Here is a 27,087-nt window from a genome sequence, read left to right as displayed (position 1 = left end):
ATGCAGTGGGCACGGGAACCAAAAGGCTGCTTCACGCTTCTCTCTCGGTCGCAGCGCCTCCCCTAGGGGACTGAGGTCATTCCATCCCTCTCCTGTGTGAACACACCTCACGCGGAGGGACCGTCCCTCGCTGCTCCCCGCACGCCCTCCATCCATTACCTTGATGTTGCAGACAGACATGCAGAAGGTGTTCTCTTCTGTGCGAGGCCGTCATTTACCCTGAGGTGCCTGTGAGGAGAGCGTGTGTGTGTGTGTGCCTGAGCGTGTGTGCATGTGTAGCAGTGTGAGCACACGTGTACGTGGGTCTTTGAGTGTCGGTGTGTGTGTGTATGTGTGTCCGAGCGTGCACGTGAGTGTGTATGTGTGTGCACCAGTGTGAGCGTGTCGGGGGTGGGGCAGCGCATGTGTGCAGGAAGGAGTCACTCACGGGGTCAGGCCCGGCCCAGCAGGAGCACGAGGACCCAGGATGCAGGCACAGACGGGACACTGCGGAGGGAGGTCTGTGGCCCAGTTGGAGGAGAGGTGAGTGGGTTGTGGGGGGGTGCAGTCGGGAGGTCTGCTGGGGGCCAGGCGCCCTCGAGGCCCTGGGTTCCTTCTCTGCTCGCTCTGGTGCAGGAGACAGTTTTCCCGGTGCGAGAGCTGGTTTCTCTCGGAAAGCCGAGCCAGCCACAGGAGGCCTTGGTGTCTGTGCACCTGTTCCGGGCACCTGTTCCCCCCCGGGAGGACAGCAGGGGAGGTGTCCTGAGTGGAAGACAGTGCTCAGTCCTCGTTTCCACAGGAGGCGTGGGAGAGTCACCAGGAGCAGAGCAGGACACCCAATGTGCCAGGTTCCGCACATGTGAGCCACCAGTGGTCCCCAGTGCTGGCCCCCCGGCTTCTGCCTCGTCCTGTCGCTGGATGTCACATCTGGAGCAGGTGAGGCCAGTGCTCTGTGACGTGTTCCTGGCAGAGCTACAGATGTGCCAGGCTGGGAAAGCCCGAGAAGCAGCCTACTCCCTCTAGATGGGGTGGGGAGCCCGGCTCCCAGGAAGAGGGTAGACCAGACAGCCCAGCCCGCTTGGGGAACCCAGCTTCTCAGAGCTGGGGCAGAAGGGGGTGTGGCCGGCAGCTGCCTCATAAGGACGCAGTTCGAGTACAGAGAGGGAGGTGCACTCCCACCCCCCCGGAGCTCCCCATGGTGGCCGCGCTCTGGGGTCAGACTCTGGACCCGGTGGGCAGGAAGGGCAGCACGCTGGGTATAAGGGGACAGGCTGCCCAGGCCCCAGTGAGGAGCCCCTGTGCCCCTGAGGGACAGTGACAGCCACGTGAGACAGCCCAGTGGCCAGTGTGGAGCCAGGCAGCTCTGTGGGGACAGGGCTGCTGCTTTGTACAGAAAATGGGAATGTGTCAGCCCCAGGTCGGGGGAGAAGCCTCGTCCTGTCTGCTTCCTTCCTTGTCCTAGTATTTTATTCAGGACGAGTGTAAGTGGAGAAGGGAAAACTGGGTTAATACTCCCTCCGGGAATGTGCGTGAGGGCTCCCTGCTGGCGGACAGCACTGCACAAGCTAATAGAAGCCCAAGGTCGCCAGGCTGTCTGCTGGGGCGCCGCTGGGCAGGGCAGGTGCTGTGGCTCCAGAAACCAGGGTGCGCCTCTCTGTGTTCTGTGCCTGCTCCTGGGAAGGTCCCTGGAAAGCAGTTTAGCCTTTTCTTTGTACGATCATGCTGACCCATGGAAGCACTGATGAATCGGTTTTCATTCAAGTGTGATAGTGTGGTCATTGCAGGACTGACAGCCGTGGAGCACCGTGGTGGCGGTGCTTTACAAATGGGAGTGAGCCTTCTCCACTTTCCCAGGGCCCAGGGGCATTGCCCAGGGAGCTGCACGTCGACGAAAAGCGAGGAAGGGGCTTGTTGGAGGCTTGCTCATCCTGCTTGTGGCCTGCTTAAAGCAGCTGCCTTCTGTGCAGGAAGAACGACAGGTGTTTGCAGACAGCGGAGCAGGTGTCCTGGAGAGACATTCTCCAGCACCTAGAATCTGCATGCATTAAAACGTTTTTTTAATGTTTTATTTTTGAGAGAGAGCAGGGGAGGGGCAGAGTCTGAAGCCGGCTCCAGGCTCTGAGCTGTCATTACGGAGCCCGATGTGGGGCTCGAACCCATGAACCGTGAGATCATGACCTGAGCCGAAGTCAGATGCTTAACCGACTGAGCCACCCAGGTGCCCTGAATCTGCATGCATTTTGAGAGGGTGCCTGGGTGAAGGCAGAGGCTCTCAAATTGGAAATTGCCTTGCTCTTGCTAAACCCAGATGCCAGTGCCCACCCCCCAACGTGTTTCTATCTCTAGAGAACCGAGGCTGCTCACTTGACCTTTTCTGCCTCTCAGAAGACAAGTTTGCAATATGCTCAGCGCCGAGTCTGTAATAGGAAATGCCCAGGACTGTGGATTTCAGGGTGTGTGCTGTGCGAGATGCTGAAACGTGGCTGTGCTGTGTGTGTGTGTGTGTGACGCTGCAGGGTTGCTGACGGTGGGGTGGTACTTGGACCGCCTTCCTTGTGTCACTCCACCTGCCTCTCTGCCGAGAGCCGCTGGCCAGCCAGGGCCAGGCTCCAATCGGCAGGACAGGGGGCGCCCCAGCCCGGACCACAGAAGGTGCATGAGGCTGGGGTCGGGCTAGGGCTCTCCCCTGGGGACAAGGTGGTGCGAAAAGGCTGCCGTTCTCACTGTCGCTGCAGGTTACATCCATCCTGGGGAGAATGAACATGCCCATCACATGTGAAAACAATCCTTTCTGCCTCTGTGGCTCTCTTCCTTCCCAAATGTCGAGCTGCTGTGTGACACCAGACATGTGTCACTCTGGCCCAGTCCCTGAGAGGAGAGGTATTTGGCAGGAGTCATGCTGCTTTCACAGATGGAAAATTCGGGACATGAAGTTAGGATGCGTTCCGCTCGCCTCTGTGGCTGCATCAGAATTGGACACAGGACATCCAGCACCGGCTGGACTGAAGCTGCGCCATGTGACTTGGGTGCAAAAGAAGCTGAACAGGGCGGTGATTCCTGATGAATGCAGCGGTGAGGTCACGGAGGACGTGTGGGCGGGGAGACCAAAGGCCCCGCGTGAGCTTCACCGACTTCCTTGTTGGCAGCTGAGACTGGACCAGCGTGGCCTCGATGCCAGACCCCTTTACTATTTCATTAATCCTCTGACCAGCCCCCGAGATAGTACAGCCTGTCACCCTCACCTCCCAGTGTGAACCAGAAGGAACAGAGAGGCTAAGAGACTTCCCCACGGCCACACAGTTCAGGATTCCTATTCCACCGTCTCCACGACCCACCCTCTCTGCCGCTCTGCCTGAGGCCAGACTGGTCGGAAAGACACCACTGGGTGTGTGTCTCTGAATCCCCCCAGTTGGGGGTGGGGCTGGTGGCCGAGGCAAGTGGACGCAGTGTTCTGTGGGGGACACGTGCTCGAGAAACCGGGAAGGAGGTCTGAGCAGAGCCCCCGCCCAGATGGGAGTGGGTGCTGGACCCAGCCATTTCCCTGTCAGCTCTGGAGTCTAAGACAAGCCCTTAGAGAGCTGTGACTGTGTTTGACTATGTCTAATGATTTTGCAAGAAGGGGGTCAAGATGGGCACTGGTGTCCTGGGAGGAGAATGGTGGGGCAATGGGATTGAGAGCGAGTTTTCTGATGGTTCCTCATCCGATCAAGACTGTGGGCCCATCCGATCAAGACCATGACTTGATCTGCAGCGTGTCCTTGGCAAGGCTGGAGAACGCTGGGAGCCACGTCTGCCGGGTGCTGGCCTGCAGCAGGGTCCCTCCCTCAAGTGCAGGCTCCTGGGCCCAGCGGCCGGCACACACTCCCCCTTTCTGGGCAGAACGCCGTCTGTCCACACATAACCAGCCCAGATGGAACTCGTGACATCATCTCATGGAGCCAGACTGTGCTTGGGGCACTTTGCCCAAGTGAACTGTGGTTGTAGTTACCGTGCTGGTCGCAGATGCCGCGTCTGAAGTCACCCGGGAAGCGGGCGGAGAGCTGACGGGAGCAGGTATGGCGTGCGTGGGTCCTGCCTGCGGGGTGCACCAGCCAGGGTGTTTTCTGGGCTTCGGGGACTTCCATTCTAAAATATCTGATGTATTCAGTTTTAACGCAAAAGAGATTTAATGGAAGAACTTTTGTTTTATCTGAGGAAAAAAAAAAAAAGCTTTGTCTACTGTTGAGAGTTTCTGGTTTCATTAGTTTGGACAGAAAGCTGTAAAATCCCTTCCTTCTGCCATAATGGGCTTAATGCACTTGAAGAATAAACGTGGGGTCCCGAGCCTCCTTTGTGCCTCACTCAGCCTTTGCTGGCATGTCCCTTCTGATCTTTTGTATACCCAGTCCCTTTTTTCTATTTAAAAAACCTTCACCCAAATACCCATCAAATGCGACTGCATTAAATATAAATACATCCTCCCTCAATTGTCTACAAAGCTGTGCTCAGCGGCTCTGCCAGGAAAATGCAAAGCCAACCTTTTAAAGCCTTCTTTGAAAACCCGGAGGAAAATTACTCCCAGACTCTGTTGATTTCATAAATAAGTAAAAGAAAAAAAATAACTTAAATGCATAAAACAAAAATCGACCCCACTGGCCTGAGCTTTTATTCCCGGTTTATAGGCAAGAACATCCAGAAGAGACCCCCACCTCCTCTCTGCTGCCTCCATCACCGCACACTGCCCGTCGAGCAGCTCTCTACACCGGGCCCTGCCCTCCGCCCTCCCTGCAGCCCCACGCAGCCTAGAGGCTGTGGGGGTCCTCCGTTTACAGCATTCGTGGCAGATTGAAAAGGGGTCTTCTCCTCCCGCTGCAACACCCTTTTAACCAGAGCCGGTGCGCGGCTCTGTCTGTGGTGTGCACCTGGGCTGTGCCCGTGGTTTGCTGTGGCTGCCAGAACCAGGCGGGGCCGTCCCTGTCCCCGCCCTGAGTCCCTGCCTCAGGGAGTCATGGCCGTCCTCCCCTCCCAGGACACCGCTGGCCCTGGGAACAGGCCCAGGCTCGCCCGCTGGAGCCTGAGACGCGGGGCCCTGCCTCGAGCAGCCAACCTGCACGCCAGAGCTCGCTGGTGGCCTCGGACTGCAGGTGTCGTGGGGCCCTGCCTCGCTCGGGCCGCGGACCCACAGAAGCAGAGCCTAAAAGGCAGATGTTGTGTCGGGCGGGCTTTGTTATTCAGCAGAACCTGAGGGTGACAGGCCGCCCTCTGTGTGCCTGGTTTACTGGGGACAGTGAGTGGGGTTCGCTGACATGCTCCCATGGAGGTGGGTAATGGGTCCCCACTGGTCTGCCATCATACCACCTAGGACCTCCTGGGGCAGCTGGAGGAGTAAGAACCAGAGAGCAGGCTCCCAGGCCCCACATTGGGCCCAACGTCTCCCTGATTCGATTGGTCTGTGCCCTTGTTAAGTATTCTGAGCGTTGCCCCCGCCATTGTGGACCACTGGGCTGTGCCCTCAGCCTCTGGCGCCTCCCAAGCCCCATCACCCTGCTTCCCAAGGCCGGTGGAACACGAGCTCAGCACTTCACAGAGGCCAGTGAGGGAAATGCCTGTTTCTTTTGGGGCTGAGGCAGCTGGGCCGGGTGGGGTCAACACAGGTCCTGTCCCCGGGCCAATCCTGGCTCATACCTGTAACCTGGTATGATTATTAGTAGTCTCCTACTCGGGAGACAAGGACATGGTCACCATGCCCTAGAGAAAGCCTCTCAAATCTAGTGGGGCCAGGAGGGTGCAGGACAGGGCTTCACGGGAGGTCTCTTGGGTTGGGCGTGGGGTTTGGACATCCCAGTCGGAGTCATGCTGCTGGCTTGCGTGTGGGAGTCCTCGGTTTCCTCGCCCGTGAAATGGGGATGATGGTTCAGTGACTCGTGACTGGGGTGCTGGGCTCAGCCGGTAGATGCTCCGCTCCTGCTGAATGGCACAGAGGGAGGCCTGGGCTGGGACCTGGGCTCAGCCTTGATGTCTCTGTGGACGGAGGAGACCGTGAGGTGCATTGGCCGACCGTTTGGTTCTCTCCCAGCTGTCCAGAACCGCACCTGTGGGTGGGCTCCGTGGCGTCCTCTCTACCGCTGCTTTGAGGCCAGACTCTGGGGAAGCCAGACATCTTCTGTCCTTACTCCTGGAGGCGCTGTCCATGGTGCCCACCCCCTTCAGACAGTCCCCGGCCGCAGCCTTCCTGTGAGCCAACTGCCCTTTGCTGTTTTCTTCCCTGTTTTCCCTCTAGAATATTCCTCCCTCTGACGGCGTCTCTTTTGTCCACGTTGTGAAGGGGCTTCCCGACCTTGCACTCTAGCTGAGAGCTCTGCCTTCCCATCGAAAACCCTTCAGCACTATTGATTCGCTTGCCTTGATTTGGGCACGAACACAGAACACAGAACAGCTCTGAGACTTCCTTCCTAACCGCGTGTGAGGGCAGGTGGGTGCGTGCGTGTGCGTGCGTGACGAAAATGAACTTGGTGTCCACACGTCGTTCTAGCGATTCTGCACCAGCTAACAGTTAACTCATGGCGTTTCTTGTGCCAAGTCTGGCTTATGAGGGTGGCTTTGACTTTGGGGGGTAATACTTTGATTTCTATAAGAGGAAAGATGTTTTCATTTTGGAGCCCTGTCTTCTCTGCTGGCTGGACTCTGTACCACACACGTCCTTTAAAGGACCAGCATGCTATGTGCTCAGCTGACTTTGGCCGCTCTCCTTGGCCCTCAGCCGCCGGGAGCCCCTCGGTCTTTCTCTGGCCTTCAGGGAAGGCCTGGTTCTCTCGCTTTCTTATATCGGACCTTTATTTCCCTTTGCCCTTCTCCTTCCGAATGCCCGTGCCGCTCCTGGTGTACTGGCCCAGCAGGCACAGTGGACTCGCATTCAGGCAGAATCTGCACTCAGGTGTGACTCACAGGGCCAGGTGGACCCAAGGTGAGGTCACATTGCCACACCTGCCCCGCTCCCCCCTCTGGAGGCCCAGTGAAGCTCCACCGATGATCCAGGCACACTCTGGAAGGCTCGAGACCGTGCAGGATACAAATCCTCGGAGGACTTTACTGGAAGGAGTGTGAGGTCTCCAGGCCCTTTCCTGAAATAATGCATTCCACTTAGGGGTCTGGTCTGCACGGTTCAAACAGGTATAAATGTATAAAGGCGACTTAGGTACCTCCACGTCTGGAGGGAGCATGTGGCTTGGTGACAGTCCTGGTCCACGATTCTGGGCTCCCACGCTTACCAGAAGAGGCCTTGTCAGGACAGTTCGCTTATCCCAAGCTAGACTGTGGTCCCATCTGCGTGGAGTGATAGCATCACGCACCGGGAGGTCTGGGCAGTGGGGAGCCGGGTCTCCCTCTCAGCTTCCTCAGGTGTGAGTGTGGGGAGTGCCTGCCCAGGCATCAGAGGTTAGTGCGGTGGGGGGAGGGGAGGGAAGGGGAGGGGAGGGAGCGACCTGGCTGCCAAGTCTGGGGATTTCTTTTTTTTCAACGTTTTTTTTTTTTTTTTTTTTTTTATTTATTTTTGGGACAGAGAGAGACAGAGCGTGAACGGGGGAGGGGCAGAGAGAGAGGGAGACACAGGATCGGAAACAAGCTCCAGGCTCCGAGCCATCAGCCCAGAGCCCGATGCGGGGCTCGAACTCACGGACCGCGAGATCGTGACCTGGCTGAAGTCGGACGCTTAACCGACTGCGCCACCCAGGCGCCCCAAGTCTGGGGATTTCTAAGGCAGAGCCTGCACCCGGGCAGGTTTTGGGGTGACTCTCTCAGGAATCTCCCGGCTGCCACGTTTCAGTAGCCACGCAAGCCCTCCTTGCTCAGACCCCCTTCTCTGAAATGGGGGAACGGTGGCCCCGACTCCGCAGAGTCGCTGTGGGAGCCAAGGGCTGAGACACGAACAGCTCCCACAGCATAGGGTGCCAAGATCCCCGGTGACGGTGCTCTGAGTGCGCCCGGGAGGGTGTTTCTGGACATCCTGACAGGATGGGAGCGTTGGGACTGCGCGAGCGAGGCAGCTATACGGGGTCTGCCTGGCGCCAATAGGACGGCAGCTCGCACCTTCCCTCTGCTGACGGTGGAGCCGGGACATGTGTCTCCCCCTGCCTCAGCCCTGCTTCCTCCCAGGCCTCAGACCTGCACCGCGGGCTCTCCCGGGGCTCCAGCCTGCAGAAGGCGGGTCGGGGGCGGACCTCAGCCTCCATAGTGGTGTGAGCTGAGACCTTGGGACAAGTCTCTGTCTCTGTCCTGTTGGTTCTGGAGAAACTCGACCGGTACTTGCTAGGGCTCACCTCTGCACGTGATGGGCACTACCACCGTGGCCTTAGCTCCCACTCACCTGCCCAGCCGGGGCGCCTCAGTCCTTTCCAGCCAATATGTGATGGGAATGACCACCAAGTGGGGGACGTGCCAGCCAGTGTTTGCATTTAGAGGGGATCTAGTCTCAGGCCCCATACTTATCATACAGGCCAGGCCTCATCGTGACGACCACGGTGTGACCTGGAAGAGGGACGTAGGCAGGTGGCCCTGGGTCAGCCATACTGGGTCTGGAGGTGGTGACGAGGCAGGCCCCCACACAGGAGAGGACAGGCCGTGAGAAATAACCCCAACGCAAAGCGGCTCCTCCCCTGACTCGTCTGCTTGAGCTACCTCTGCTCCTCCCGCCCTCAGCCTCACACTCCTGAAAGTTCCAGGCGAGGCCAGCCTTGCCAACATCGCAGAGAGGCTGCAAAGCAACCCTGTGACTGGTGGGCGGTGCCGGGCATGCTGCCCTAGTGGGGTATAGTGGGTACGCATTTGGTCTTTGCCCCCAGGGCCTGGCATAGAAATCCTAACACGCTAGAATTTCCCCCGGAGGTTGTTTGTTATTCATTACGAGCCCTCGCCACACTTGAGTTTATGAGCTGATTCCTGTCCCCTGGAAGCAACTGGCCTGTGGAAGGGTTGGGACTTCAGCTTCTCCCCTGAACTCCTGGGAGGGGACGGGGTTGGAGATTGAGGCCAGTCGGTCAAACTCCAGATAGAAACCCTGGACCTGAAGTTCTGAGAGCTGCCTGGCGGTGGATGCATTGATGGTTCGGGAGGGCGGCCTGCCCGGCAACAGCACGCATGCCCACTGTCCCCTGACCTTGCCACTGAGGGTGCGTTTTCATCTGGCTATTTATTTGTATCCTTTATAACAACGCAGTAATCCTAAACAGTGTTTGCCCGAGTTACAGGAGCTGTTCTAGTGGGTCACCGAACCTGAACGGACTCCCAAATTTGTCCCTAGTGGAGCACAGTGCTGGAGGTCTAGGGACCTGGACCTTGGGACTAGCCTCGGAAAGGGCTAGCTGTCTTGTGGGACTGAGCCAACTGGGAAGTTAGTGTCAGAAATGGATCGAATGAGAAGACAGGGATTCGGCAGCTGAAAACTAGGGGACAGCATATGGGGAAAGGTCCACCTGCCCCCGGGGCTCCTGAATAGCCTGTGTTCTCGTCCCAAAGCCATGTGTGTTCATCATATGGGTCTGCCCATATGAACAGGTCTGCCCCGAACCCCTAGGCAGGTCCAGCCAGGTGTTAGCTCACAGTGGGGAGGCTGGTGGTGGTGTGAGTGGTGGTGGTGGTGGTGGGGGGGGTCACTTAGTGCCATCCTCTAGGTGGTTTGGATGCATTTTCCAGGGGGAGGGAGCACAAGGGCAGGTCCGGGGCACGTTTGCGGCGTGGGTCTCCCTTCAGGATGTACACAGGTGCTGGGTCCGATGGCCGTGCGTTGTCCCAAGTACCGCCTGAAGGCTCGGGAGACAGAGCTCCCGTCACCGGAACCACATCACTGGGCCCGTTCGGGATGAGCTTGTCGAAATCCAGAAGAAGGATTTGAAATAGAAATCTTCTAAGGGAGGTTCTTTATACTTTGGGTTGAGTGTGGCTCATTTCTTCCTGCTGCATATGTGGTCCTGTCTGGACCCCAGCTTCCAGATGTGCACTTATTTCAGGAGCCTGTGAGTCAGCTGCAAGGGGCCAGCTTCTCTCTCTCGGGGGTAAGAGAGGAGAATGGAGAAGAAGCAGGTACTCAATCAAATCACAGAGTCAAAGCGTCAAGGCAGAGTTTTGAAAGACAGAGATAAAACTGGACAATGAATAAAAAATTGGAAGTGATTTTATCCTGGTGTAATTTTGAGATGTGCCGCTCAGACAGCAGATGAGTAACAAGTTTAAGGACAGAGTCACGTGCCTCACAAATGTCTCGTGACTGTTGAGTGCCTCGTATCACGTCCTCCAAGGCAGCCCGGCTGCTCGGAGGACACGGTGAGATGTGTCATGGGGGCTCAATTTGCACGGAGGGCTGAAACATCAGGACAAAAGTGTAAGACATTCTGAGCCTCCTGATGACCTGACCGGACTTTTAGGAGCCCAGGTTATATGGTTCCTGATTTCAGACGGTTGAGGAACTACTGATGGAATAAAAGGTTTTCTTTGTTGATCAATGCTTCTGCTCCTTCGCTTCCGGATGCTGAAAGGCAGGTGACAGTTCTCAGCCGCCTGGGATCTGGGCCAGGACGGGGAGACCACCTCAGGGGGACTGAAAGAAGTTCTGAATTGTCTGAAAATGTAAGTGAAACCTCCTGGTTTTATTTTTATTTTTAATGTTTGTTTATTTTTGAGACAAAGGGAGACAGAGCATGAGTGGGGGAGGGGCAGAGAGAGAGGGAGACACAGGATCTGAAGCAGGCTCCAGGCTCCAAGCTGTCAGCACAGAGCCCGACGTGGGGCTTGAACCCACCAACCGTGAGCTCATGACCTGAGCCGAAGTCGGAGGCTCAACCGACTGAGCCACCCAGGTGCCCCCAAACCTCGTGGTATTAAAGATTGCTTTGTTTTCTTTTTTTTTTTTTAACATAAACAAATTCATAACATTTGCATTCATGCTCATGTTCCCTAATTTTGTTAATTGTGCCACATTCAGAGTTTTAGCTTTCTTAGATGGCTAGTCTGTCTGTACTGTCTGAAGACATTTCATGCTAATAGTTTTATTGAGCAGCTATTATGTGCCAGGCTCTGTAAATCCAGAGCCAAGTGAGTGGGGCTCCCGGTCCTCCAGGAGCTCATATTTAACCAGGAGGCTCCAATCTACCTACAGGCAAGTCGCAAGTCCTGCGGGGCAGAACTTTCTGGCTCTGTAGACACCACAATGGCTTGCAGGAAGGCTCCCTTTCCTTTTTGGCTTTCCCTGTGTACTTATTGTGAACGTAAAGTCATGATGAGAGGTGCGCTTCTCACCTATTTTGTGCATTGCTGCGTCCCCTCAAGTTAAGATGTCTTAAAGGCCAAGCAGGCCCTTGCTTTGTAAGCCCGCACCACACACACTGAGGTAGCTGAGACGCCACCTGGCTGCAGGTCGGCCACCACTGGGGGGCGGTCGCCACCGCCAGGTGAGGGACGAGTGGCTGCTCTCTGGGGGGAGGCTGGTTTCAAGCCCCCACAGCTTACCTGTTGGGTGTGGTGGTTTCGTTCAATCCTGGTCAACTTCTCTAAGTCGGGTAGCTCTTACCCGCTCAACTGATAGCAGTGCTTTTCTAGCTTGAGGAGGATTCGGGGCTGCGGGGGGGATGTGTTAGAAAGCAGGCTTCTAGGGCCTTACAACCAGGCGGACCCAGAGACTTCTGCTTCTCATAAACTCCCCAGGTGATTGTGACGTGAGCAAGGCCCATGTTTGGAACACTTGCCCCTCTGTTTGGCGGGTGCCCAGTGACACCTGCAGCCTGGTGTCCCTGCCCCCTGCTTCGCCAGGCCTACCTGCCACCTAGGAACTGCTGTCCCTCCTGACTCGGTGCTGCCTCCTCCACCAGCCTCGCGGGTCAGTTTTCCCTGGGACGCAGGCTCGTGTTCCCCACGGATTAAGCCACGCGTGGGCTCTTTCTGCCACCTTCCCGTCAGCTCCTGCCCTGTGCCTCACAGATGCCAGGTGATAGGCAGTAGGTGTTCACTCGTGTTTACTGGTTGATGGAGCCATGTCTCCGTTCCACTCTTTGCTTCTGCCTAAGCGTGGGCCGCCATAATACCACAGGCGGGGCAGCTGACGTAACAGACTTTAATGCTCATGGTTCTGGAGGCTGGAAGTCCGAGACCAAGGCGCCAGCAAGGCTGGTGTCTAGTGAGAGCCCTACTTGTGGCCTGCGCACAGCCTTTCCTTGGTGCGGAGAGAGGTGCTCTTCTTTGTGGAAGGCTGCTAATCCTGTGAGATGAGGACCCCACCCTTAGGACTTCTTTTGACCTCCGTTGCCCCTGGAAGTCTGTGTCTCCATGAAGAGTCATGCTGCTGGTTAGGGCTTCAATGTGTGCTTTACGGGAGGCCCTGTCCATAAGGGCGTTCTGGGCACAACTGCGGGTGCCATAAGTCCGAAAAAGAGGTTGATTCTCATTGTTCCCAGCTCCCGTATCTGTGAATTCTCCTGCTTACTAAAATTTATTTGTAACCCCAAGTTTTTCACAGTGCATCAAAAAATTTGAGTCGAGCGCTGTGCCCATTCCTGGCTAAGGTAGAACAATACGGTACCCCTACTTCTTGTTTTTGTCCTTCTGCTTTTTTTTTTTTTTTTAATTTTTATTTATGTTCGAGAGACAAAGTGCACGAGCTGGGGAGGGTCAGAGAGAGAAGGAGACACAGAATCCGAAGCAGGCTCCAGGCTCTGAGCTGTCAGCGCAGAGCCCGACGCAGGGCTGGAACTCACGAATTGTGAGATCATGACCTGAGCTGACGTCAGACGCTCAACCGACTGAACCACCCAGGCGCCCCGGTCCTTGTGCTTTAAAAACACATCCTTTTTATGGGCTTAGTGCCACGTTTTCAGCTTTTTGCGCTTTTTTGGTGTGGTTTTGCTGTTTTAAGCGGGCCCCACGCATAGTGCTGAAGCACTGCCTGGTGCTCCTAAGTACAAAGTGGTGATGAGCCTCATGGAGAAAATGTGCGGGTCAGAGAAGCCTCGTTCAGCTCTAAGTTATGTGCTGTTGGCCATGAGTTCAATGTTAACAAAACAATATACATTAAAGCATCTTTAGACGGAAACACACATAAAACAAAACTACCGATTGATCGGTTGGTTGAAAATATCATAACCAGAGGCTTGTAGGCACCTACCCCTGCGTTTCCCCTGAGAACAATGGCTTGGTGTTTGCTAATTCAGTGTTCACGGTGACTTTATAAAACATCACTGCCATAAGTATTTGAAGGATATTCAAATGTGGAATGGTCTGTATTTTATGAATTGAACAGGCAGTTTCCAGAATGCTGAGAAGCCCTCAGAAGTAAGAGACGTGCTTTAGTTGGCTTATTGTTATCTACCCAATGCTTAACTGTAAGCATGTGAATGCTTGGGGGGAGTTTGGCTTTTTAAATATCAGCTTTGACATTGTCAACATGTGGTGTTGGTGGTTACAGGACGGTGGGTCTGCTCCGGAGCAAAGAGGGGTCACATCATTGGAAATGACCTATTACGACCGGACATCTTCTTGTTTCCTACTAAACAGTGACACTCTAATTGCCTGACTGACAGAAATGCCAGGAAACACCAGCATTTGACATTTGAATTTGACCCCCTTTACGAAGTGTAATGGCCAACCAAAGTAGCTTCACCGATCTTTGGTCTGTTTGTTTTCAAGTATAAATACTGCTTTCCTACTGAAATGTTGAAGATGACTCATTCTTCACTTATAAATCCCAGTGGTGCCATTTGGTAAGATAGGAGAGGCATTGCCCCACTAATAAGGAGATTTTTAAGGGCATCCTCCCGGAAGTCTTGGTTGGTCCCATCTTGCCTGAGGCATCTACGTGAGCAGGCCATTGGCGGGGGCACCTGGAAAGCCAAGTTATTACACCGTAGACCCTATTTGCATAATATCAAGTGCGGGTTTCTTTGGCAACCCTGCTAGCTTACCCATTCTTGCTCAAATATTAATGACAAGAGAAGTACCATGCATGAGGGGAAAGCCATTTTAGCGATGGCCACCTGTATCATTTAAACATTTACCCCCAAGCTGGTTTTGTGAGCAATCCAGTCGTTGCAAACTTATGGCTCCCTTGGGCAAATGACAACGAACAAGCCACAGGCACGCAGCCTCAGGGCGGGTCCAGGACAGCCGGTGCAGGTGCAAGGCTAGCTGGGCCAGCATCCGGGACACCGAGCCATTGTTTGCAGCTGTGGATTTTCCCACTTCCAACGGAAGGATATTCCAGCGTGGGGGAAGATTCTCCTCTGTGGAGCCCGTGTCAAGCCTGGCCCGCGTGACAACGGCGAGCCAAGCCCGACCACGGGCACCCTATAGCCCTCAGATGTGGCCGCGAGAGGTGTCGGCTCCCGCGTGAACTTTGTCCCTGGGTGTGTGTTTTGGAGCTTGCCCGGGTGACATTCAGCCTCTACATTCATTTTTATGATAATTCCGAGTAAATTGTAGAGCAGTAAGCTCTTCAAGCCTGTCTTTCTTGTGAAAGCCGCGAATCAATCAGCTGTGGGCTTTTTTGGGGGCTTTTCAATGTATAGTGATCATTTAGATTTGACGTGCATTGTGAGACCCTAGCTTGCGCCCTCCCTCCGGTCTGTCATTAATTCCAGCCCTCGCTATTCTGAAGTACAGTGAAGGATGGCGGAGAAATCATTGCCCTCTTCAGCTCTGTTATTGCACAAAATAGCAGCGCAATAATTTTTTGTCAATGTTTTACTCTAAAAGCTTTCTACGTCAGTTTTGAAAAGGAAGCAATAAAGCCCATTCAATGGTATGAATAAAAATCCTTTGAGGGTTAGGGCAGGGCTTCTTTTCTTCAGCTGGTAATCAAATTGGAGCTAAAATGAAATTGAGTTTTCTTATGAAAATAGCCTTTGTTGCTGGGAAGGCTGGTAATTCATAAACAATAACCCGCTCTTTTGTGTGGGTAATAATATATTCATGTTCTTTCAATAGGGTAAAAGCCAGACCTAGTGCATTATGGTACAGTAAAAATAGCTGAAGGGGCTGGCTGGAATGATCTTGAAGAAGAAACGTGGCGTTCGGTGACTTTGGCTTTCAGCATCCCTCTGAAATGGGACTTTGCCTGGATCTGTGCTCTGGTTTTCGTTGTTGATTTGTCGCTGCCCTACGATATTTGGTTAATTGCGGATGGTCTCAAGCTGTGCTCATCACTGCCACGGCCGCCGCGGCTGCCGGAGCCCCAGCCGGCTGCCACAGGACGTTGTCATTCACAGGAGCAGGCTCTCGGCGCCCACGAGGACAGGAGTGTCCCGGAGCCCTGGACCCGACAGGCAGCTGCACGCAGGGCACAGGAGGTAGGCTGCTGGGTGTCCCCTGCAGGAGGAGGGGGCGTCCTTGGTCGATGGGGAGAGGGGTGAGGTGGTGGGGGCACAGCCTGCTGTGCTTTTTCTGCTAAGTGGTCGGAGGTCCGCAGGGGGAGAGCGTCTGGTCGTCTGAATTGTGGTGACTTCCAACCGGATCACAGGTGGAGCCCACAGGCGGTTCTGCCCTCGAGCCGGTGCAGGACCCTTTTGAGGGGGTGTGTGTGTGCGGCCACCCGGCCGTCCTCTAGGACCTGGTGGCACCTGGGTGCAGGGTACTGTGTGACCCATAGGTGGAAAGACTGTCTGTCCTGCTGAGATGTGTGTGTGCTGACCTGAGCTTGGAAGCTGCCTGTGCAGGAGTGATGCCGTTGGGAGTCAGATGGGGCTGGAACTGCCACTAACGATGTTTCACCGACTGTTGCTACTTGGGCAACAGTGACTTCTGTTCTCTCTCTCAAGTTGGTAAAAAGTTATGTTTTGGCAATCACAAAAATGTGTGGCAGCTCTACCTTCATGTTGGATTGTGAAAATAGCCGTGGTGTTCCTGGACCCAGATCGAGGGGCCAGGGCCACTGAGATAAAGGTCACTTTCTGTTGCATCAAACACAGAGTTGAAAGAATGAAGCTCTAATCTGTCTAGATTATTGAGATTGCAAACATAGAAAGAAGGTTCTTTCTGATAGAATGCTCTAGCTGTTTGGGAATCAGTTTTGGTTGCCTTTGAAGTTCCATTTTCTTGGCTCTGAACATCATTCAATGGAAAAGAAAGGAAGGAAGCAAGGAAGGAAGGAAAGAAAGAAAGGAAGCAAGAAGGGGGGGCGGTGGAGAAAGGAAAACCCTTTTGCCTGCTGAGAAATGTAGAGGATGGCGTGGGCAGTGTTAGCACCGGTCGGAAGAATGTCATTCCTGCTGGATTTTGATTGTTTGGCGGACTCGGTCCTTTCATCGTCACTGGTAGTCTCACTCAGGGGTACCTTTTTTGTAAAGGTCCCATGGAATAATGTGCTCTCCTGGCTTACGCTCAGGGCTTTGCAAACCCTGTCCTTGGTTCAGAATTGGAGAATGAACCTGAGATGAAGACCAGAGTGTGCAATTTTAAACCAGCGAACTTGGACAGTTTCAGAGACGCTGAATCCGTTGACGGCTCGCCCCCCCCCCTCCCCCCACCGTGGACCTGAGAAAGCAGGGGTGAGGGGGTAGCAGCAGTGTTTACCTGCACCCAGATGTGGCAGGGGTGTGTGCGGGGCCGATGCTGGCCAGCAGGTATTTCTGTGTGTTGTTTTGGAATTTTAACAATGAAATTGCGTGCTTCACAAAAGAACTTTTAAGGCACAGTGGAAGCTGACAGTTGTGGTATTATATGTCATTATCCAATTAGTTTACACCGGTGTATGTTTTTATGCTTTACTTAACACACCTCTGTGTGTTTTCAATGCCAACGAATGTTACTTCCACTGAAGTCTTTCAGAACTAGGATTCTAATTGTATATATTTTACTCTGCTGCAGTTAGTCTGTGCTTTCAATATCGCGAGCACCTCAAATTCCGATTTTAAAATCTATTTCATATTCATTTTCAGGTGAAAAATAGAAGCCAGGATTCTGTTGGCTTTCATTATGTACTTTGTCAGAAAAGCCCCCCGACAAGTTCTTCCTTTTCCTGCTGACAGAGCTGCATTGCTGGAGGCTTTATTCTTATGCTAAGGTTGAATCAACGTGAAAGAAAAGATTGCTAATTGTCAGAGAATTAGCTTTTCAACTTCCTGTAAAGGAAATGGTAAACAAAGTTCTGGAGAGTTTTCACTGTGGAGGAAACGATGGGGAAATAGACTTCGTTCGCTGTGGAAACCATGGACAGGTATCACAGCACACTTCCAACCAGAAAATTGTAATTTTCTGTAGCTATTTGGTGGTCTCGATGAAAAGTTCTCCTTTTAATACTTCCTGTTTTAAAGTGCAGTGGCTTTGCCTCTTGGCACCTGCGATGTGTAGGGCAAAGAGAGGGAGGAACACAGGGTTCTGTTGGGTGGGTGGCACTGGGCGATCCCGGGAGCACCAGCCCAGGTGGGGGACAGGTGATTGGAAAGAAGAAGGTGGGTGCTTGGGACTCTGGTCTTGTGCCTGGTTTTCCTCTCTAGTTAGTGAAAAAAAGATAAAAGCAAGCTGCACTTACCGTCCCCTACTTTAGACGGCCAACTGCCTTTTCTCCTGCATGCCACTCAGCAGTGGGGCCGTGTCATGGCCTAGGGGGTTACAGGCGAGGCACTACTGGTCACAAGCGGCCCTCTGTCTGGCGCAGAGCATGGCAGGCATTTAGGAGCGGGGGCCCTGCCACCCAAGCAGCCTTCAGGCTGGAACCCAAGACTGGGTGTTGTATGGGAGGCAAGTCTACCGAGTGTCCTGAGGCAGACAGGAGGACAGAACGGCACCCTCCCCTCTCCACCAACCCCCCACAGGCAGACTCTGTGCGCCCTCGTGTCCTCCCTACCCGCAATGGGTGGCCACCTCCTTGCAAGAGGAGTTGCTCTTTTCTTTCTGAAGACTTGGGGAGGGAGGATGGGCAGGCAAGGGTGGGACGCCAGGGGCTCGGGGCCTCTGGTGGGTGGTGGGGTGGACACCAGGACCAAGCGGGGTCTGGGGAGCAGGTGCAGGGTGATCCAGGTGAAGCACTCCTCCAGAACCTACCGCTGTGCATCATGGTGGCCACAGGATGGGCAGGCGTGAGCTCCAGCCGGGGGCCTGTTCCGCTGGTCCCGCAGGAGCCCGCACTGTCTGGGTCCTGTGGAGTCAGGGAGACAGACCCACCTGTGAGCCCAGCAGGTGCACTGTGGCAGGTGCCCCAGGCGGTAAGGGCTGGCCAGGGCCCTGCTCCTGAGGCTTCTGGCAGATGGGTCATGACTGGCTTAGTGTCCTCTAATGGTTTAACTGTAACATGGACTATCAAGGTGAAGGAGGGGGAAATAAAGAAAAAGGGGTAAAAATCCACACAGGAAAACACTGAAATATTCCATTGTGACTCTTCTGGCCTTACTCATATGGCAGACACAAGGTGAACCAGACCCTTTGTAACCCAAAGGGCAAAGAGCAGGAATTTATGCTAAGACGAATGTCAGTGAGGTCAAAGACTCTTCATTATTTCGTTTTACAGAACCTCTATCCTCCCATTAAAGTCATTTCAATCTTCACCCTGATTACCAAGTGATCTGTGGTTACCTTGGCTTGGCTAGGTTTTCTTCAAGACAGGGAAGTACATTAACAACGTAACAGAGATGTTTGAATGCATATTTTTTACTTTTTAGGGAATCAGAACATAGATTGAAACTACAGACTTTTTGATTATTAGAAAAAATTTCGATACAAAAATTGGGTACAAAATAGGCAGTTTTTAAAATAAAAGCACATGTCAACAACTGCAAAGGATGTTATGCAGATAATTATCTGCCAAAAATTGGCTCACTGTGTTTCTGTGTTTATTTCTGTTTTAACCTGCACCACTTGACGGACTCTCCTGAAACTGGGGGTCAGGTTAAATGCTTTTCTACTGCTGTGTGCAAATCGAATCTCCAAAGTGCAGAGATCCAGTTCAAAGCCCGCCATGACTTTGACCACTTCCTTGGGCCCTGAGCGGCTGAAATTAAGAGTTTATTTACAGAAGGTTGCTTCCTGCACCCGCTAGCCCGTAAGGTTTGCGAATCTCACCTTATTTTGTATTTCACCCCAGGCACACATTTCATAAATCTAATGGCTGAATCTTCCTTCAACTGTTTCTGAAAAATTACAGGTTACTGGAACACAAGCCGGAAAACACACAATTATAAATTATACCTCAGCTTTACTTTTGTATCTGGGATGTTTTATCTTAAAAAGTGAAAAAAAAATTATGCTAGCATTCTTAGGGAGGTAATGGAGGTATTTTGATATTCTCAAAATATCATTTCTTTGTGTGTGTGTCATGTCTTTTCTTTTTGAAAGGTTAAAATGATGTTTTAGGATGTAATTGTGACATTGAAATTCCTGATCCCTAGGAGAAAGGATTTCGTTGTAGGACTGCAATCATTCTAGAAATAGTGTGTATTTCCAACACAGAAAATATCTGTTTCCTACATCCTGGTTCTGAATATCCTTTAGAGTTGATGTCTTGTCTCAATATCAGACACAAACCAAACAAAACATGTGGGCTTCTCCTCTTACCTTGACTTAAGCTTCCATGATAACCCAAGGGCCTAAATGTCGAATTCCACCTTCCAGGACTTGGCACAGGCTATGTCTGTGCCCATAGGCAGCTGCCTCCGAATCCCTCACTGGGAAGATGAGTTTGGGAAATGGTCTGTGCAGGTCCAGGAAGGGGGCCTTTGTCCACGTGCACAGAGAATGCAGAGGTCCTGGCACCTCTCGTGTGGTATGGGGACGCAATCAGTGAGCATGTCTCCTTGGTTGGTTGGTCTCCTGTTCGTTGGGGTGGGGTGTGGTGGGGGGCAGAGTGGGAACCGCTCTCTGCCCCTGGTCTACGGACAATCTGTGGTCTCTGGTTGTGCAATTTTCCAGAAAATGGTTCAGATTATAGAACCCATGGGCGGCATCTCTCCTGGGCAATGAGGTCTTAATATTATAGTGTATTTACTCAACTCTTGGCAAGTACTGTTATCGTTAAAGGCTATTTGTCTTTAAAATGGTATTTGTGGGGCGCCTGGGTGGCGCAGTCGGTTAAGCGTCCGACTTCAGCCAGGTCACGATCTCACGGTCCGTGAGTTCGAGCCCCGCGTCGGGCTCTGGGCTGATGGCTCGGAGCCTGGAGCCTGTTTCCGATTCTGTGTCTCCCTCTCTCTCTGCCCCTCCCCCGTTCATGCTCTGTCTCTCTCTGTCCCAAAAATAAAATGGTATTTGTTTCATTTAGCAGACAATTGGACTTTGTTCAAGCTTAACTAGATGCTGGAATTTGAGCATGAACACTGCCCCTAGAGAGCGACAGCCCTTCAGTTGGCAGCGGGGCTAATGGACAGGTGCACCTGGAGGCCAGCTGCCTGGATCTCTCCTGGCTCTAACCACCTTCACCTCTGAGCTCAGCTTCCCACATGTGTGCAACTGGGAGGGTAATAAGATCTAACTTACAGGGCTGTGCTAGGGGGGAAATCAGAGGAGACCTGCAAGGTACTTGGCATCACAGCATGCGATAAGCTCTCAATAAATGTTGACATTGTCATGGTTGTAGCTCATCGATTCTAGCATGACCTTTCTTACATTTTAATGTCTTTGAAATTGGGATATCTCTACTGTAATAGCTTAGGTTTGGTGAAGTGCAGTAATCAGTCGGACAGAGACTTCCACGGTGAACGACTTCCTTAATCTGAGAAGGGAAGGATATATGAATTAGTTATTGTTGAAAGTCTGTCTTCTGGAATCCATTTCCCTCAAATTCTCAGGTAAAGAGGAACCAGAGTTAATGCCGAGATTTACAATGGTCAGTCTTTAGAACTGAGACGTAGAACAAACAGCATCTTGAAGCATTAAGCCACACAATCGTCACCAGAACATTGGATGTTCAGAAAGACACAAATTGCTCTATTTTGAAAGGGACAAATCGTTTTGTCTTACATCCCAGGCACAAACAGACTTTACAGAAAAGAAGATAATTGACTTGAAATCTTCCACTCTTCTCTCAGAAGGAGGTCAGCTGTATTCTGATCTGGCTCAGAAGCATCTCCTTTCCCATTAGTGTGTTGTAAGAGGCCTTGTGTCCTGAGTCACTTCCAAACACACTGACAGCCCAGGCCACACCTGCGGGGCAGCCTTTCACGTGCACCTCATCTTGTGTGAGGGCTCCCCGAGTGCTAAATCCTTCAAAGCAGCACTCCCATGGCCCGCAGGCTCTTCCTCGGCGTGGCCAGAAGTGCCGCGTTCACACCTTACACGGCCCATCTGGTTTCTGCTCCTGCCCCCCTGGCACCGTCCGGGAACCTGGTTCCTTCCCTCCAAAGATCCAGGTTCTGTACTGATGAGGCTCCAAAAGATGAGTTTTGCAGAAAATGATGAATGGGTGCTTTGTGACCAGTACCTGAGAAAAGAGAACGGTGCCACCTTATTAATACTGGGGGAGATGGTGTGGCCTGGGATGCTGGCCAGGCCGCGGGGCTGCTCCTTGCTGGGGCCGTATCCGATGTGAAAGGCGGAGGCTGGGGACACCCAAGGCTCTCGGATGTTGGGAAGGTCACCTGGAGGATGTGGGCAGACTGTGTACTTCTCCACCTCTTCCCTGCACCCCAGGTTGTCTGTGTGCTCTCCCGTTCTTTCTTATTTTCACATACGTAGAAAGCTTTCGGGGTCACTTGGACAGGAAACCCTCAGAGGGGCACTTCCGTTAATACTGATTGAGAAGGAGCAGTGGTCTCAGCAGGAGAAGGATTTGCATGCTGTCCCGACATATGCACATTTATCTTATAAATAACTCAGGTATTGCTGTTCTAAATTAAAAACAAATTTTTTTTAAACATTTATTTATTTTTGAGAAGAGAGAGAGAGAGCATGAGCAGGGGAGGAGAGAGAAAGAGGGAGACACAGAATCCGAAGCAGGCTCCAGGCTCTGAGCTGTCAGCACAGGGCCCGACACGGGGCTCAAACTCACAGACCGCAAGATCATGACCTGGGCCTAAGTCGGGCGCTTAACCGACTGAGCCACCCAGGCGCCCCAGGTATTGCTGTTCTAATGGACGGTGCACATTTAGACGACAGGGTCCTGGCAGGAAACAGCACGTTCAAAAGGGACAGGTGAGAGATTTTAGGAAAATAATTTTCTAGACAGAGGTGGGCAGTGCCCAGGGGCCTGAGGAGTGATGGGAAGGCACCCGCAGGGCTGGTGGCACTGAGGACCTGAGGGCCACGGGGTGGGGGGAGCAGTTGTGGACTGCCAGAAACTGTGGTCTTAATAAATTCTGGAATGTTCTAATTTTCTGTGAATGTCTCTCATGGGCAAGAACCAACAGCAACAGGAGAACCAGGTGGTGGAGGGTATGGCCAGCAGCTTCTCCAGGGGCCCAGATGGAGGGGAGAGGACACCCAGCATGGGGCTCATTAAAAACAACCCTCCAAAACAGGTAACAAAAGATGAAGTAAAGTGAATTCAAATAGAATAGATTTAGGGCTTAATAAACTGTGTCTGTGGGGCACCTGGGTGGCTCAGTCGGCTGAGCCTCCGACTTTGGCTCAGATCATGATCTCATGGTTTGTGGGTTCGAGCCCCGCGTTGGGCTCTGTGCTGACAGCTCAGAGCCTGGAGCTTGCTTTGGATTCTGTCTCCCTCTCTCTCTGTTCCTTCCCTGCTCACGCTCTGTGTCTCTCTCTTTCAAAAATAAAGATTAAAAAAAAATTAAGAAAAGCAACAACTGTGTCTGATGTCAGCTGAACAAACACAGAAAGGGCCAGGCCCTGTTCCCTCTATGCACTGCAAGCCATTCTGGGGGGTGGGGGGGAGGTACGAACGGATGGCAGGGGCTGGGGAAGTTCTAAGAACCCCCACCCCCCACCTGGCAATTCTATCCAAGATCAAATGTAGACAGGGTCTGTCATCTGGAGCTGATGGCATTCTGAAAGTTCCTGTTAGATCTTCTCAGACACATAATTGACTCACCTCTACAGAAATGGGTATTTATTCAAATCAAATTACCAACGTAATAAGAAAACAATGCAGGTTTGGACCCAAGCAAAAAAAAAAAAAGTAAAATCAGCAGTTTCATTGTGATGGCCTTTTTTTAAGTTAGCGGTTACGTTACTGTTTCTATATGCTTTGAAACTGCCATTAAAACTTTCGTTGCTTGGGGCGCCTGGGTGGCACAGTCGGTTAAGCATCCGACTTCAGCCAGGTCACGATCTCGCGGTCTGTGAGTTCGAGCCCCGCGTCAGGCTCTGGGCTGATGGCTCGGAGCCTGGAGCCTGTTTCCAATTCTGTGTGTCTCCCTCTCTCTCTGCCCCTCCCCCGTTCATGCTCTGTCTCTCTCTGTCCCAAAAGTAAATAAAAAACGTTGAAAAAAAACATTAAAAAAAAAAAAACTTTCGTTGCTTATATAAAATCCACCTTGTAATCATTAAATTTCAAAAGTTTAGTTTTCTCTAAGCTGATTAGAATAAATGTAAAAATGCTAAAAAGAAAGTAAAAATCACCCAAAGGCAACTGTTTTTTTTTTTTCACTTCATAGGTAGATTTACAGCCATTTGAATCAACCTTATTTTTTTTTTAATTTATTTTTTAATGTTTATTTTTGAGACAGAGCATAAGCAGGGGAGGGGCAGAGAGACAGAGAGAGAGAGAGACACACACAGAATCCGAAGCAGCTCCAGGCTCCGAGCTGTCAGCACAGAACCCGACGTGGGGCTCGGACCCACAAACTGTGAGATCATGACCTGAGCCAGTCAGATGCTTAACCCACTGAGTCACCCAGGCGCCCCAACCTTATTTTGCTTATAAAATTTCTTTTTAAAACATTTTTAGATGAAGGACAGTAACATAATATGTTAGTTTCAGGCGTGCAGCATGGCGGTTTCATAATTATACACATTATGAAATATTCACAAGCGTGGTTCCCATCTGTCACTGCACAGTTACTGTGACAGTATTGACTGTGTCCCATGCTTACTCTCTACCCCCCTGACTTACCTGTTTTATCCCTGCAAATCTGTACCCTAACTCCCTTACCTGTGTCACCCATCCGCCCTCACCCCCAGCCACCGTTCTCTTAGATGCCACATGTAATGCAGTCCTAAGGCGTTCCCGTTTCTGACTTACTTCACTCGGTGTCATGCTCCCCAGGTCTGCTTTTAATCCTTGCCGTCTTTGTACTCTTCTCGCCGCGTGTAAGCTGCTCCCATCTACGGGAAGGTTTTGGCCCAAAGTCTCTGCGTTCGCAGGAGAAAAACAAAAAGGTTCGGCAGGTAGCGGGTTTGGATGTCCTCCCGCCCGGATGTCTTGAGGCGCTGGTGTGCGATACACAGGGGACCGTCCTCGGCGAGCGGACTGTCCCCGGTGGGGGCTTCTGACGCAAGGACCCTTCCCTTCCCGGTGCATCGGGAAACGCGTCCTCTCGCCTTTTCTGCCGAGCTGAAATTCCACATTTAGAGCTTTACTCCTTTGGCACAACACTGCCACTCCGCGTCCAAGTTGCTAGAGCTTGTGTTGGCCTTGTGACGCTCACCTGCTCGCGGCAGGAGCAGCTCTGGGGTAAGGGGTGAGCGAGGGGGACCTGCGGCTGGGGGGGTGGGGGTGGGAGGTGGTGGAGGTCACCGAGAGGTCGTGACCCCGGCTGACCCAGGAGCTGCCTCAGCCAGAAGCCTCTCACGCGGCTTCCCTCTCCCACCTGGGGGCCCTGTTTGAGGACAGCCTCGTGGAGTCCCTCAGGTCCCCACCACGGCGGGCCTTTGCAGTGGGCGCGAGGCGGAGGGCGTGACGGGTACGGTATCGGCGTGAGGAGGCGGGCGTGGGAGGCTGTGCGTGAGGGCGTGAGGGGGCGGGGCTGCGGGGGCGAACTTGAGACCAGAGGAGGCAGGCGTCCCGAGGGCTGGCGTGGGGGAGGCGGGCTGAGCAGTTTTGCCAAGCGGGAGCACGTTGCCGTGCGTGGGACCCGCGCGGTGTGCGGAGAGGGGTGAGTAGGACAGGCCGTGAGGAGGGGCCGCGCGCGCGGCGGGGGGCACGTGTGGGCAGACGGACGCCAGTCCCGGGGCGCGGGGAGGACGGCGGGCGCAGGTGGGCATGGTGGCGCCGGCGCACGTGGCGGGTGAGGCGCGGGGTGTGTGCGGGGTGCCCCCGTTGGCGGGACTTTTCCGGAAGCGGGGCCACTCGGCAGACGGGTGACCCAGAGTGAAGTTCCCCAGCCGGGCAGGGAAAGAGCGGACGGGCTGCCGGGGGGCACGGTCCGTGAGCGTGGACTCTTGATCTCGGCTCAGGCCCCGATTTTGGGGTTCGGGGGGGTCGAGCCCCGGCATCGGGCTCTGCGCTGGGAGTGGAGCCTGCTTGGGATCCTCTCCCCGCCTCTCTGCGCCTCCTCCTCCCCTTCTCCCCCAATGCTCTGTGTCAATCCCAAAATAAATCAACATTAAAAAGGGCAGACGAGAGTGTCGGCGTCGGTCGGCGGAGGGAAGGACGCGGGGTTCACATGCACGAGGGTGCGATTTTCTCTGGGACTCGGACACTCACTTGGCCCCGGGCCTCGCGTCCCCGAGGGGTCTCCAAGCCCGCGGAGCCGGCCGAGCGTCCACGAGAAAAGCGTCGGCGAGCCTCGCGCAGGCGCGGCGTGTCAGGAGCGGCCGGGTGGCGGAGAAGCAGCGCGCGCAGCCTGCACGTGTCAGCAGAGACATCCGCTCGCCGCCGGGTGGAGGCCGAGAAGCCCCAGGATCTCTGGGCAGCGGGTTGAGGCACAGGCGCACCCGTGGCGTGTTCCGCTGTGAGAGCACAGGCACCCAGGATGAGCCGGTATTCCGGTTCGCGTTTGAAGCCTGCAAAACACCAGCCTCCCAGCTCATCAGGCAGCCGGGGAGGGCTTCCCTCTCTCCCAGCCTTTTCGTGCTATGCAGGCCTTCATCTGATGAAGCGTGGCCCACCCACCCCAGGAAGCATGAGCCACTTTACTCAGCCCACCAGCCCACATGTTAACCTCACTCAGAAACGCTCTGGCAGACGCAACCGGAGTAATGTCGGGCCACATATCTGCCTTCTTGGTGGCCCAGTCAAGTTGGCACATGAAGTTAATCATCACAGTGTCTTTAAACAGAAACACACGTAAAGGATGGTCACCTATTGATATCCTGACCAAAATGTTGTGACCTGAGGTTCTCAGGAACCCAACCCTGTGCTGCCCCAGGGGTAGTGGTATAGCATTCACTAATTCAGTTTTCAGGGCAGCTTCATAGAACACAGCTACCATGGGGCGTCCGGGTGGCTCCGTCGGTTGAGTGTCTGACTTCAGCTCAGGTCATGATCTCACGGTTCGTGGGTTCAGGCCTCCCGTCCAGCTCTGTGCTGACAGCTTGGAGCCTCACGCCTGCTTCGGATCCTATGTCTCCCTCTCTCTCTGCCCCTTCCCGGCTCACACTCTGTCTCTCTCTCTTTCTCAAAAATGAATAAACGTTAAACACACACCCACAGAGCTACTGCAAATGACAATCAGCACCAGCCCCTGACCTGTGGTAGACCCTTCAAAGATTCCTTTATGTTCCACTATTTTTCTGATCTTACAGAAATAAACGTGTAGAATCAAATTATATTCTGAGGGGAGAAGAGCTGGGAAAAGAAGAAAAAGGAAAAGAAAAGTTGAAACAACCATTACTCTGCTTCCATATCTCCTAATTTTGGCAGTTACCCCCAGTCGCTCTAGCTGGGCACCATTTCACACACGGTTTTGTGTAATTTTATGGATTTGGAGGAGTGCTATCTGATAGAACTTTCTGTGCTGATGAAGATGGTCTTATATGTGCCGACTGCTGTCTGGTGCTGGCTGTCAGGCACTTGCAATGTGGCTAGTGTGACCAAGGAGCTGAATTTTTAATTTCAATTCAAGTTTAACTTGCCACACCTGGCTGGTGGCTGCCATATTGGGAAGGTCTAGTCCTTGGCAAAGGTTCTCTGGTTACCTTGCATTGTGGGCCCTAGTCACTCATCCCAAACCTCCCAAGACTGTGTGAGCTAACACAAATGGTGGGTTATGGACTCAGAACAAGTGGGAGCCAGGCGGGACTCCTCACGGATGGGAGAGTACGGTGGAGGTTCAGTGTGTGAGGAGTGTCCCCAATTGTTCAACAATTTTCTCTGACACCCAACGA

At 53.2% G+C, this 27,087-nt stretch overlaps 1 long non-coding RNA gene across 2 annotated transcripts; it reads right to left on the bottom strand.

Moving 5' to 3' along the window:
* Positions 1 to 9,361: 9,361 nt before the first annotated feature.
* LOC131519425 (uncharacterized) lies at positions 9,362 to 25,612 on the bottom strand. 2 transcript variants are annotated; one of them, XR_009265625.1, is made up of 3 exons: positions 25,466 to 25,612; positions 24,062 to 24,171; positions 9,362 to 9,997 (listed from the first exon to the last, which is right to left on the bottom strand). It is a non-coding gene; the product is annotated as an uncharacterized LOC131519425 (long non-coding RNA). The 2 variants fall into 2 exon arrangements; XR_009265624.1 differs by lacking the exon at positions 9,362 to 9,997 and adding an exon at positions 20,359 to 21,340.
* Between the last annotated feature and the right edge of the window lie 1,475 nt (positions 25,613 to 27,087).

This window comes from Neofelis nebulosa, chromosome 1 (genome assembly GCF_028018385.1).
Source record: "Neofelis nebulosa isolate mNeoNeb1 chromosome 1, mNeoNeb1.pri, whole genome shotgun sequence".
NCBI classification, from domain to species: domain Eukaryota; kingdom Metazoa; phylum Chordata; class Mammalia; order Carnivora; family Felidae; genus Neofelis; species Neofelis nebulosa.
Note: the sequence above shows the minus strand (reverse complement) of the source record. Positions and strands in the feature narration are given on the sequence as shown.